Below are 12,660 nucleotides of genomic sequence, written 5' to 3' on the forward strand. Positions count from 1 at the left end.
ACTTTCGCTATTTCAAAAATCTTATTTCGATTAAAGCTGATTCAACGACAATGATTTCAACTCAATCCGTTTCGGAAGGAATTTGAACTTGAAACCTTAAGTGAAAATGCAAGAGAAGACTAAGGTGATTTGTAAGTTGCACAAATGAACAGCGTCGGTTTCATAAAGTCTTCGTACGATTAAAGCCAATCTCGGAAGATGTTTACGTCAAAGCATATGTAGACGTAGTTAAAGCACAGTAAGGAGAAGAGGCAGTTTGCTATAAAAGAAATTTTCTCAAAGTAAATGCAAACCGAGTTTTAGAGTGGTTTGGTCAAACGTGACCTACATCCACTTTTGGCTTCCTCCTCTGATGAGGTCACCAGCGTCCACTAGAGGCCTTCCTTCAATAGGCGAAGGCTAACCACCCTTTTACAGCTCTTCTCCTTTTGCTAGGCTTAGGAGACAACCCTTACAAGTTTCACTCCTCTCTTGAATGATCTCAACACTTAGAAAGAGAGAGGAGAACTCTAGCTTTTACAACACTTTAACGCCTCAAAGACTCGAGAGTATTTCAAGATTTTGTTCCCTTTCATGCAGGAAAGGGTGGGGTTTTTATAGGCCCGAATGAGTTCAAAGATAAAGCCTAAAAGTGTTCAATCCTGGATTTTCAGGGTCCTAGAGGTACCACCGCCATTACTAAGCAGTACTACCGCTTGTCATCTGACATTGGGCGGTACAATCGCTCAGTCTGGGCGGTACTATCGCATGACGGAGCTCGGAGACCGAGCTCTGGCGGTACCACCGCCTGACAAGGGTTGTACCTTCGCTAGCAGCAATAATTGCCGATGGTACTACCACTTGACAGAGGCAGTACCATTGCCCAAAATTCCTGGGAGACTGAGTCTCCCAAGCGGTACCACCATCGGCTAGGAATTCAGGGGCCGAATGGGCTATTATATTCGACCCAATTTAGGTATTTTAAGGGCCCAATTGGCCCCTAATTAAGTTAGTGGAATTACCTCCCAATCCTAACTTAATCTACACTCTAACTACGATAATTAAGACATGATTACTACAATTCATATTCCGGTGCGTCAATCGCTTCTTCCGGCGAGCTTCCGACGTACTTCCGACGAACATCCGACGAACTCTCGGCATACGATGGCCAGTTCGGACTCCCAGCAAGCTTTGGACTTCGCGACGATCTTCTTGGCAAGTTCCGACGAGCTTCTATGGCAAGCTCCTGGACTTCTTGGTTGGTTCCCGCAGAACTTCCAACGAACGTTCAAACTTCCGACCAACTCTCAAACTCCTAACGTGATCTTGATCTTGACTCCGGTATAACACCTGCTGCGTATCTTACTGCCATTATAGTTAATCTTGCACACTTTTCTCAATATATACATTAGATCAACAAATGACAATTGGCTTCATCATCAAAATCTGAGATTTAACAAATTGTTCTCTTGGTGAACTTCCGGTGAACTTCTGGTGAACTCCTAACGAACTCTCAGCGAACTCCCAATAAACTCTCGGCGAACTTCCGACGAACTCTCGGTGAGCTCCCGACGAACTTCTGGCACATCATCCGAATCTTTGATGTATCGTCCGATCTTTGACTCCAGCTCAACATCTACTTTATGTCTTACCACTATCGTAGTTAATCTTGCATACTTATCTCGACATATAGATTAGATCAAATAATTTACTAATTGATTTCATCATCAAAATTCGAGATTCAACAATCTCTCCCTTTTTGATGATGACAATCAATTGATGAAGGAGTTAACCTCAACTCCCCCTATCTATATGTCATACTTGAGAAAGGACACTCTTGAATTCAAGCATCAAACCGACAAGTTATATTTAGTTAAACTTATCAACATGCACATCATGATACTTATCATTATTTACTAATTCAAAATATGATACCACGTATTTATAAAAATGATGTCAAGGCATGACATCCATTTTCAAATCCAATATAAAGAGATGATTGACAATCATCATCTTCAAGTATAATGTGAATTTCAAATATAAAATTTAGCAAGATGACAATTCTCGATAAAAGATAACAATTCATCATTCCGAGGCATGATATAAATTGTAAATAGCAAGTTAAGCTCATGATGCCTTATCATAATGATAGACAATTATCAAATATTCATGAAACATTTCAAGTATCTACAATATATATGAAATCCATTTTGATATGTTTCAAGCATTTGTGATGTGTTGCGATGTGTTTGACGATTCCAATTATATTTCAAGCATTCTCAAAACTTCAAGCATTTAGCATTCGCAAAACATTTAAGCATTTACGATAAGATACATTTTATGCATTTATCTAAAACATTCTTAATGCCAATTATATTTCAACCATTCGTAAAACTTCAAGCATTTAGCATTCGCAAAACATTCAGGCATTTAGGATAAGATACATTTTATACATTTATCTAGAACATTCATAATATCAATTTGTTATCAATGTGTTATGATACCATTTCTCCCCCTTTGTCATCAATAGGAAGAACCATTCAATATTGCAAGTGTGTTTAAAAAAAATTAAAGCAAGTTCTAAACCAATTTATCAAAACAAAAAAAAAGGAAGGTACATAAAAACTTTGCATGATAACTTCTTTTAGATAAGCTAACAGTTTTACTCAATGGCTTTTTGGTTTAGATGTGCAAGTTTCTTTCTTCCTTTGTCATTAAAATAAGAAAGGATTTGAACCATATTCATCTAAAGATGGGTAAGGAAAGAATTCATCAAGAACTAAATTAATGAAAGGATTTGAACAAAGTCAAATTCAAAATAATAAATGAGTTTCATTAAATTATACTTTAATTTTGACAAAAATAAGGGATTCATGAAAAGGATCAAGATATCCATATGAAATCAAATCCTCATTCTTACAAGTGATCATTACATACCAAAAATTCATAAAAATTCTTCTTTCATAAGAAGAGTAAGGAATAATTTATGGAAAAGGAGCATCATATGAAAAAGAAATCCTCGAATAAAACTTAATAAATTAAAACTGTTTCTCATTAAAAAATTCCCCAGAGTGAAATCCATGAGAGATGTATTTGTCAATAAATTCCATGAGTGAAGGGACTAGGTGTATAAAAAATCATTAAGTTTATATGAAATAAATTTAATACCAAGTAGATTGATATACTAGATGTCATGAAAGCCTTATTTACAAAATGAAATAATTTCATGAAAGAAAAAAAAATCAAGAAAGTCCGGAAAAGATATATATAACAAATTCATGCATTCAGATAATTTAACATTCCTAACTATCTTCTAATAAAATAAAATTATTCTTCATTTAAAGGTTTTGTAAAGATATCGACTAATTGATGTTTAGTATCAATAAATTCTAAAGATATGTCATGGTTATTAACATGATCTCTTATGAAATGATGCCTAATGTCAATATGTTTAGTTCTAGAGTATTGACTAGGATTTGTTGTTAAATATATTACACTTATGTTATCACATTTTATAGGAATGTTCTGGTGGTGAATCTTATAATTTTCTAATATATTTTTCATCCATATGACTTTTGCACAATATTCACTAGCCGCTATGTATTTGGCTTCGATCGTAGATAGTGCAATCGAGTTTTGTTTCTTGGAAGACCAAAAGATAAGTGCACGACCTAAGAATTGACATATTTCGAATGTACTTTTTCTATCTATTCTACATTCAGCAAAATCCGCAGCAGCATAAGTAATTAATTCAAAATTTTTAAATTTCGGATACTATAATCCTAGATTAGTGGTTCCTTTAAAATATCTAATAATTCTTTTAACTACTTTACGGTGAGATAGCTTAGGATTAGATTGAAACCTAGCACAAAGTCCTACGCTAAACATGATATCCGATCTAGTTGCGGTGAGGTATAGTAAACTACCTATCATACCCCTGTAAGCTTTTTGATCAAATCTTTCTCTACTTTCCTCAATGTCTAACTTAGCGGAGGCACTCATAGGAGTATTGATAGCCTTTGAACTATCTATATTAAATCATTTTAGCAAGTCTAATGCATATTTTGTTTGACTAAAAAAAATATCATCATTAAGTTATTTGATTTGTAAGCCTAAAAAGAAAGTTAGTTTACTCATTAAACTCATTTCAAAATCTTGGCAAATGATTCATATAAGGATTCATTTGTAGAACCAAAAATAATATCATCAATATAAATTTAAATAATAAAAAAATTATTTTTAAAATTTTTAATAAATAATGTAGTATTGTCCTCGCTTTTAGAGAAATTATTTTGGATAAGAAATAAGATAAGTCTCTCATACCAAGTCCTTGGGGCTTGTTGTAATCCATAGAGAACTTTAGTCAATTTAAACACATGATTCATAAAATTATCATTCTCAAATCCGAGAGGTTGTTCAAACTTCTTCGAAAATAAAGCTATTAAGAAAAGCATTTTTAACATTCAGTTGAAATAACTTAAATTTATTACAACTAATATAGGCAAGGAGCATCCTTATAGCTTCTAGTCTTATCACAGGAGCGAAGGTTTCTTCATAATCGATACATTCTTCTTGGTTGAAACCCTTGGCCACTAATCTAGCCTTATTTCTAACACGATACCAAATTCATCTTATTTATTTCTAAAGACCCATTTAGTACCGATAACTAAATGATCACTAGGTCTCGGAACAAGCTTCCATACCTTATTTCTCTTAAATTAGCTCAACTCTTCTTGCATTGCGATAACCCATGAATCATCTTTCAAGGCCTCGTCAATGCATTTAGGTTCAATTTGAGAAAAAAACCGACATTGGCACAAAAATTTTTAAGGGAAGAACGAGTTTGAACCCCTTCTGATGTGTCTCCTATGATTTTTAGGAACGAGTCGGCACTAAGAGGGGGGGGGGGTGAATTAGTGTAGTGGATAAAAACGTCAGTTTCAAAAAAAAAAATTGTATGTTGAAAATCGATCCTAGAAATATGCTTACCTTAAAAGCATATTCATAAACATATTGAAAGCAGTAAGCAAGTAAGGAGGTTTGTAGTAAGGTAAATTGCACAAAAGAAACGCAAACCAATTTTTTATAGTGGTTCGGTCGTCGTAACCTACATCCACTCTACCGATTCCTCTTTCGTCGAGGCCACCGGCATCCACTATCGGTCTTCCTTCAATAGGTGAAGATCAACCACCTTTTACAACTCTTTATCCTTTTACCGGATTTAGGAGATAACCCTTACACCCCCAATGACTCCTCTCTCAAACTATTCTAATACTTAGAACTTTGAGAGGAGTTCACACACAATTAAAACAGAGTTTTATTTTCTTTTTTTTTTTTACTCTTAGTTGTGTGTTTTAACTAGGGATGAGAGGGGTATTTATAGGTCTCAAGTTGATTCAAACTTGGAGCCTAAAAATGTCTCATCTTGGGTTTCCTGGGTACGGGTGGTACCACCACCTGCGTTAGGTAGTACCACCGCCAGTGTTAGTTTGACACTGACACTATACTGGGTGGTACCATCGCCCAAACTAGTGATACCACTGCTTGACAGCCTCTCGGAGTCTGTGTCTGGGCGGTGGACGGTACCACCGCCTGACATGGTCTTGGAGACTATGTCATGGCGGTGCCACCCTTTGAGTCACTATTTGGGCCTTTTTCACTTGGCCCAACATAGTCCTTATATGGGCCCAACTGGCCCCTAATTGGGTTGGCTCAATTTCAATCCCAATTATATGCTAACTACAAATTCTAAATAAGTCTGATGAGTCAAGGTTTCTTCCGGCAAGCTTTCGGTGGTCTTTCGACGAACTTCCGACGATCTCTCGGCAATGTTCCAGCGGACTCCCAGTAAGCTCTTGGACTTCACGACGATCTTCTTGGCAAGTTTTGACGAGCTTCTTTGGCAAGCTCCTAGACTTCTCGGTTGGTTCTGACATAACTTCTGACAAACATCTAGACTTCCAATGAACCCTCGAACTCCCAACAAAATCTCGTTCTTGACTCTATGACTTCATTTTGCTTTATGTCTTGCTATCGTAGTTAATCCTACACATATAAAACACACTTCGATCTAAATAATTATTACTAAGCATGAATCATGTTGTCCGGCATGTCATTGGTCCATCGACGCTTTGTCTGATTTTTCGGCGCATCGTCCTCTCTTGTGGCCTATTGCTCAATCGACTAGTTAACCTCCACAACTCCGATATCCTTGGCACAATATCTGTTCTTCTTGGCTCAATGCCCGAAACCATGGCTCAAAGCCTTCTATCGATACGTCGATCGATCCTCCAACGCGATGTCCAATCTTCTAACATGTTTTTCTCCGGCCCAACATGATTCTTCCTGCTTTAATTATCTCTCCCTGATCGAAGCTTCCTGCATCACTCAAAACACAGATTAAATCATAAATATTATCAATTGATTTCATCATCAAAATATGAGATTCAACATAATTAGCTCCTTAGGATGAGCATCTACATATTTCCATTCCTTGGGTAAAGATGTTTTGGAAGAAGATGTATCCAAATTGCTAGTTGGAGGAGAGGGTTCATTTAAATTCAAAGCATCAAAATTAAGATCATCATCAAACTCATTTTTCTTAAATTCATAGACTTTATTAAAGACAATATGAATAGACTCTTCTATGACCAATGTTCTTTTATTAAAAACATGAAAGACTTTTAAAATGGAAGAGTAACTAAGAAAAATGCCTTTATCGGATTTTGCATCAAATTTTTCTAAGGCATATTTTTCATTGAAGATAAAACATTTACAACCGAAAATTTTAAAGTATGAAACATTATGTTTTTTGTCATTCCATAATTCATAAGGAGTTTTGGAAAGTAATGGTTTTACTAGAATCCTATTCATGACTTAGCATACTATTTTAACGGCTTCAGCCCAAAAATATTTGGGTAGGTTATGTTTGTTCAATATGGTTCTTGTCATTTCTTGTAAATTTCTATGTTTTCTTTCTACTACTCCATTTTGAACAAGTTTACAAAACTTAGAGAAATACCTAAAGTAATCACTTTTGTGTGCTAAGAAGTATGTCCAAGTATATCTACTATAATCATCCATAATTACAAAGGCTTATTTGCTACCTCCTAGGCTTGATGTATGAACTGGTCCAAACAAATCCATATAAATCAATTGCAATGGTTTAGAGGTGCTTATTTGATTATTTGGTTTGAAATTACCTTTTATTTGTTTTCCTAGTTGACATGCATCACACACATTATTTTTAACAAACTTAATGTTATGCATACCTCTTACAAATTCTTTGGATGAGATTTGAGAGATTAGTTTCATGCTAGCATGACCTAATCTCATATGCCAAAGCCAAGCATCATCATTCAAAATCGAAAAACATATTTCATTACAAAGATCATCAATGTTAATAGTGTATATATTATTTTATTTTAGGGCAATCATAGAGGTGTTTTTGTGTGGTTGTTCAATAATGCAAGTATTCGATTCAAATCTAATCACGTATATTTTATTACATAATTGACTAATGCTCAAAAGATTATGCTTTAAGCCATCAACCAATAACACATCTTTAATTAAAAAGTTGGATTTGTTATCTATGGTTCCTTTGCTAATGATTTTATCCTTGTTGTTGTCTTCGAAGGTAACACACCCTTCGTCTAGGCTAGTGAGCTTAGAGAATTGAGATGGATCTCCGATCATATGCTTTGAGCATCCACTATTAAGGTACCATCTCTTGCTCCTAGTAGTGATGGTAAATATTTCTTAAAAAAATGGTGATTTTTAGGTACTCATTTGACCTTGGGTGTCTCAAAAATCGATCGACTTAACTTATCATTTTGTATTGAGTTTTTTATAGTTTCTTTAGGAACCTAAATCAATTTGTGTAAACTATATCTCTTAAATGGACATTTATACGCAACATGTCCAAATTTGTAACAAAAGTTATATTTGTTTCGGGGTAAAATATGCAAAGTTGGACCTTTAACAAAGATGGTTGGATTTTTATGAGTGTTACTCACAAAGTTGATTACATCTCTTTTATGAACATGATTCTTACTTGCAAAAATTATGTTTAAGGATTTGCTACCTATTTCAAATTTTTCTAAGGTTTCATGTAGTTGTAAATTTTTATTTTTAAGCATTTCTAATTCATTACATTTTGTGTAAGGAACTAAACCATCATCATGCTCAATTTTTAATCTATCAAAATCACTAACAAGAGAAACATGCTCTTTTTTCAACAATTTATACTTTTTACTAACTAATTTACATTCATCAAATAAATCATGAAAAGTACTTAATAATTCATCAAAAGATAAATGAGCTTCGATCGAGTTACTTACCTCGTCGCCATATGCCATCAATGCATAGTGAGCAACTTACTCTTTGTTGGTTGATTCCTCTTCTTCGGATGCACTTGAGTCATCCCAAGTTGCTTTAAGTGATTTCTTCTTCTTTTGTTGCTTCTTCTTCACTTGGGGACATTTACTTTTGAAGTGCCCCGGCTTCTTGCATTCATAGCATATGACTTGTTCTTTATTGGGTTCAACTTTATTTTTAGTATTATTTTTAGATTTATTTCTTTTTATAAATTTTTTGAACTTTCTTGTCAAGAATGCCAAGTCATTATCGTAGTCCTCATCACTTAGAATTTTCTTTCAAGTATTCTTCATGAGTTCTTAGTGCCATATCTTTCATGTTCTTTGGAAGGTTATTCTCAAGCTCTTTATGAGCGTTGCAAGTCACCTCATAAGTCACTAGTAACCCGATAAGTTCTTCGAGAAGAAAGTTATTCAAATCCTTAGTCTCTTGAATGGTCGTTACTTTAGGGTCCCAACTCTTTGGAATGGATCTCAAAATTTTATTAACAAGTTTAAAGTTCGAAAAACATTTGCCAAGAGCTTTTAAACTATTGATGACATCTGTAAAACGGGTGTACATGTCAACAATAGTTTCGCTTGGCTTCATCCGAAACAATTCATAAGTATGAACTAAAAGATTTATCTTCGACTCCTTTACTCTACTAGTGCCTTCGTGAGTGATTTCGAGTATATGCCAAATATTAAAAGTCGTTTCACAAATAGACACTCGATTGAACTCATTTTTATATAAAGTGTAAAACAATACATTCATAGCCTTGGCATTTAAAGTGAAAGTCTTCTTCTCCAACTCATTCCAATCATTCATTAGAAAAGAAGACTTTTGAAAGTCATTTTTCACAATGTTCCATAACTCAAAATCCATAGAAATTAAAAAAATCCTCATTCTAGTCTTCCAATAGGTGTAATCTGTCCCATTGAACATAGGTGGACGTATAATTGAGTGACCTTCTTGGTTGCCAATAAATGTCATCTCTCTTAGGTTTCAAACCAAACCGAGAGTGACCTTGCTCTGATACCAATTGTTAGGATCAAGAGTGACACTAAGAGGGGGGAGGCGGGTGAATTAATGTAGCAGAAAAATCATCGATTTTATAAGATATTCGTCCGTTGAAAACTAATTTTGAAAAGTGCTTGACTTTAGAGTAAATAAACTAGAAATTAACTTAGAAAGTAATAGCATTAATAAAAAGCAAAATGGAAATGAGCACACCGAAATTTATAATGGTTCGATCGTTGTAACCTACATCCACTTCTAATTCCTCATCCATCGAGGTCACCGATATCCACTAATTATCTTCATTCACTGCCGAAGACAAACTACCCTTTTACAGCTCTCTTCTCCTTTTCACGGGTTTAGGAGATAATCCTTACAAGCCTCACACCTCTCTTGAATGATCATAATACTAGAAAGGGAGGAGGACTTTTTACACTTTTACAATATTTTCACACCCCAAAACTTCAATATTTTGTTCACCCTTTTATGCCCTTTCATGCAGAAAAGGGTGAGGTATTTATAAGCCCCAATGGCTTCAGAATTGGAGCCAAAAAGTATCACATCCCCGGATTTCGGGGTACTGGCGATACCACCACCATTATTGGGTAATACTATCGCCTACAAACTAACACTATGCGGTACCACTGCTTGACAGAGCTCGAAGACCAAGCTTTGGCAGTACCACCGCTTGACAACATTAACTGTCGGCGGTACCACTGCCCAATCTGGGCAATACCACCACCTAGACCACCTCGGAGACTAAGTCCCAGGCGGTGCCACCGTTGGCCCTAGCGGTGCCATCGCTGGCCGTGACTTCAAGTGCTGAATGGGTTGTTCAACCAGCCTAGTTCAGCCCTTTTAAGGGCCTAGTTAGCCCCTAACTGAGTTAGTGGGAGTACCTCTCAATCATAACTCAACTTATGATCTAACTATGATAATTAAAACATTTAAATAAGCAATCTCTATCCAGTATATCAATTGTTCTCTCAACGAAGTTCCGATGAACTCTCGACGAACTCTCAGCGAACTCCCGATGAACTCTCGGCGAACTTCTGACGAACTCTCAGTGAGCTCCCGATGAACTCTTGGCGTGCTTTCGGCACATCGTCCGAATCTTCGACGTATCATCTAATCTTTGACTCCAACCCAACATCTATTTTATGCCTTACTACTATCGTAGTTAATAATGCACACTTATCTCAACATATAGATTAGATCAAATAATTTCTCAATTTATTTCATCATCAAAATATGAGATTCAACAGGGTGAAGAGTACAGCTATTTCGCTAACACCAAGTGGAGTACCCCCTGGGAGAACTCTTCGGCCACTGATCCATTAGCCCAGATCTGGCTGTCTGCCTTTAGGTCGGCCACCGCATGCCATAGGAGGGCCCCAGCTCCTCCTCCGCAAGGTCGTCCATGCTGAGTGCTTGGAAGGGCTCACCCTCAAAGCAGGCCCAAATGCGACACAAGTCTCGCATCGACTTTGAGTGCGTTATCGACCTTCCTGAAGGACTATCACCAGAAGACCCAATGCGCCCTTCTCTCGAACGCTCGTCGAGCCCTCACCTTAGGAGACGTCGCCCGACTCGCACATTCCCCGAGCCTCCTTCTCATGGGTTGCCATGCCCTCAAACACCTTTTGGGTTCCCACCTTAGCCTTCTTCTTCGGCTGACTTGCCTTTGGCTCCTTGGGCGACCCTGACTTGCATCTGACGTATTCTTCCTCGAAGGAACTCCATGGTCGAACCCCTCGTGCTCCCGAGACAACTGCACCATGGCTGAAGGGTGAGGCAACCCCTTCAACGACTTGAGGTTCACCATTTTTGCAAACAATGAGTCGGTTAGTAAAACACACCAGGAATAAAAGAAACGCTCCAAGGCACAAATCTGACTGCACCCCTAGGGGCTAGGCTTAGTCCCGCTTCGACCAGCCACTCCTCGGTCATTCCCCTAATTACCCGAGAGGAAGACAAGATCTCCCTTAAATGCTCAACGCGCTTAGTCTCTTCAAGGGAAAGGAATGGGGGAATGTTGTTGATGGCTCAAGAGGTCCATCCGATGCAAAACCCCCATCCCCGACTGCAGCTTACAAAAAAGTTATGGGTCATAAGGGCACTGATCGGGACATGGAGCATGGAACCTATAGTTCTTTAGGATACTATAGCGATCCCAAATCAGACCTAAGAGTTCCTCAGTCACCACCGAGTCAATGTCGTGCCACGATCTCATCACTTGGAGGGCCGCAAAGGCATTTGAATCCATCGAGGGCACACCACCCGAGGATGAACTAACAACCTATATCCTAGAACTCTCGGAGGTCAACTTGTTGACCTCGGGAGCTGACCGAATCATGGAAGAGGAGAAAGACGAGGAAGACAAAGACATCCTGACCTTGAGGCTAAGAGAAATGATATGAGGCATGGAGCAGGAGAATAAAGACTAAACGATGCCATGCCACTGCATAGGAAGGGGTTTATAAAGGGGAAACTCGCCGCCGCAAGGCAACATTTGGGCTCCCCAAGGTGAGAAATGATAGTAGCATTTAATCTGGCATAACTCCTCATATTCGCCAGTCCCTAATTTCTCGTCGAAACCCACATAACGTTTGGAGTTTCTCGTCGAAACCCGCATAATGTCTAGAGTTTCCCATAGAAACCCACATGTCATCAAGAATTTCCTGCCAAAACACATGGCATGACATGTCACGAAGAGTTTCCCGCTAAGCTTTGACCTTCTCCTAATGTCATGTGGGGTACCTCAACCAATCGGTCTAGCCTGTGCTCGAGTTGAGTAGCTTGGCCAACAAGACCAGTCTTTGCCCGAGTTGTGCAGCTCGGCCAATTGACGCTCGAGCAGCACCTTGGCAAACTAGTCTAACATATGCTCGAGTTGAGTAGCTCGGCCAACATGACTAGTCTTTGCCTAAGTCATGCAGCTTGGCCAGTTGATGCTCGAGCAACACCTTAGCGAAGCTGTGCCCAAGTAGAGCAGCTCGGCCAATAAGATCAGTCCTTGCCCGAGTCACGTAGCTCGGCCAGTTGTCACTCGAGCAGCACCTTAGAGAACCAATCCAACCTGTGCCCGAGTTGAGTAGCTCGGCCAACAAGACTAGTCCTTGCCCGAGTCATGCAGCTCAACTAGTTGATGCTCGAGCAGCACCTTGATGAACTAGTCCAACCTGTGCCTGAGTTGAGTAGCTCGACCAATAGGATCAGTCTTTGCCTGAGTCATGCAGCTCGGCCAGTTGACGCTCGAGTAGCACCTCGGCCGACCAGTCCAACCTGTGCTCGAGTCGAGTAACTCGA

Source organism: Musa acuminata, chromosome BXJ2-8, assembly GCF_036884655.1.
Source record: "Musa acuminata AAA Group cultivar baxijiao chromosome BXJ2-8, Cavendish_Baxijiao_AAA, whole genome shotgun sequence".
Classification (NCBI taxonomy): Eukaryota; Viridiplantae; Streptophyta; class Magnoliopsida; order Zingiberales; family Musaceae; genus Musa; species Musa acuminata.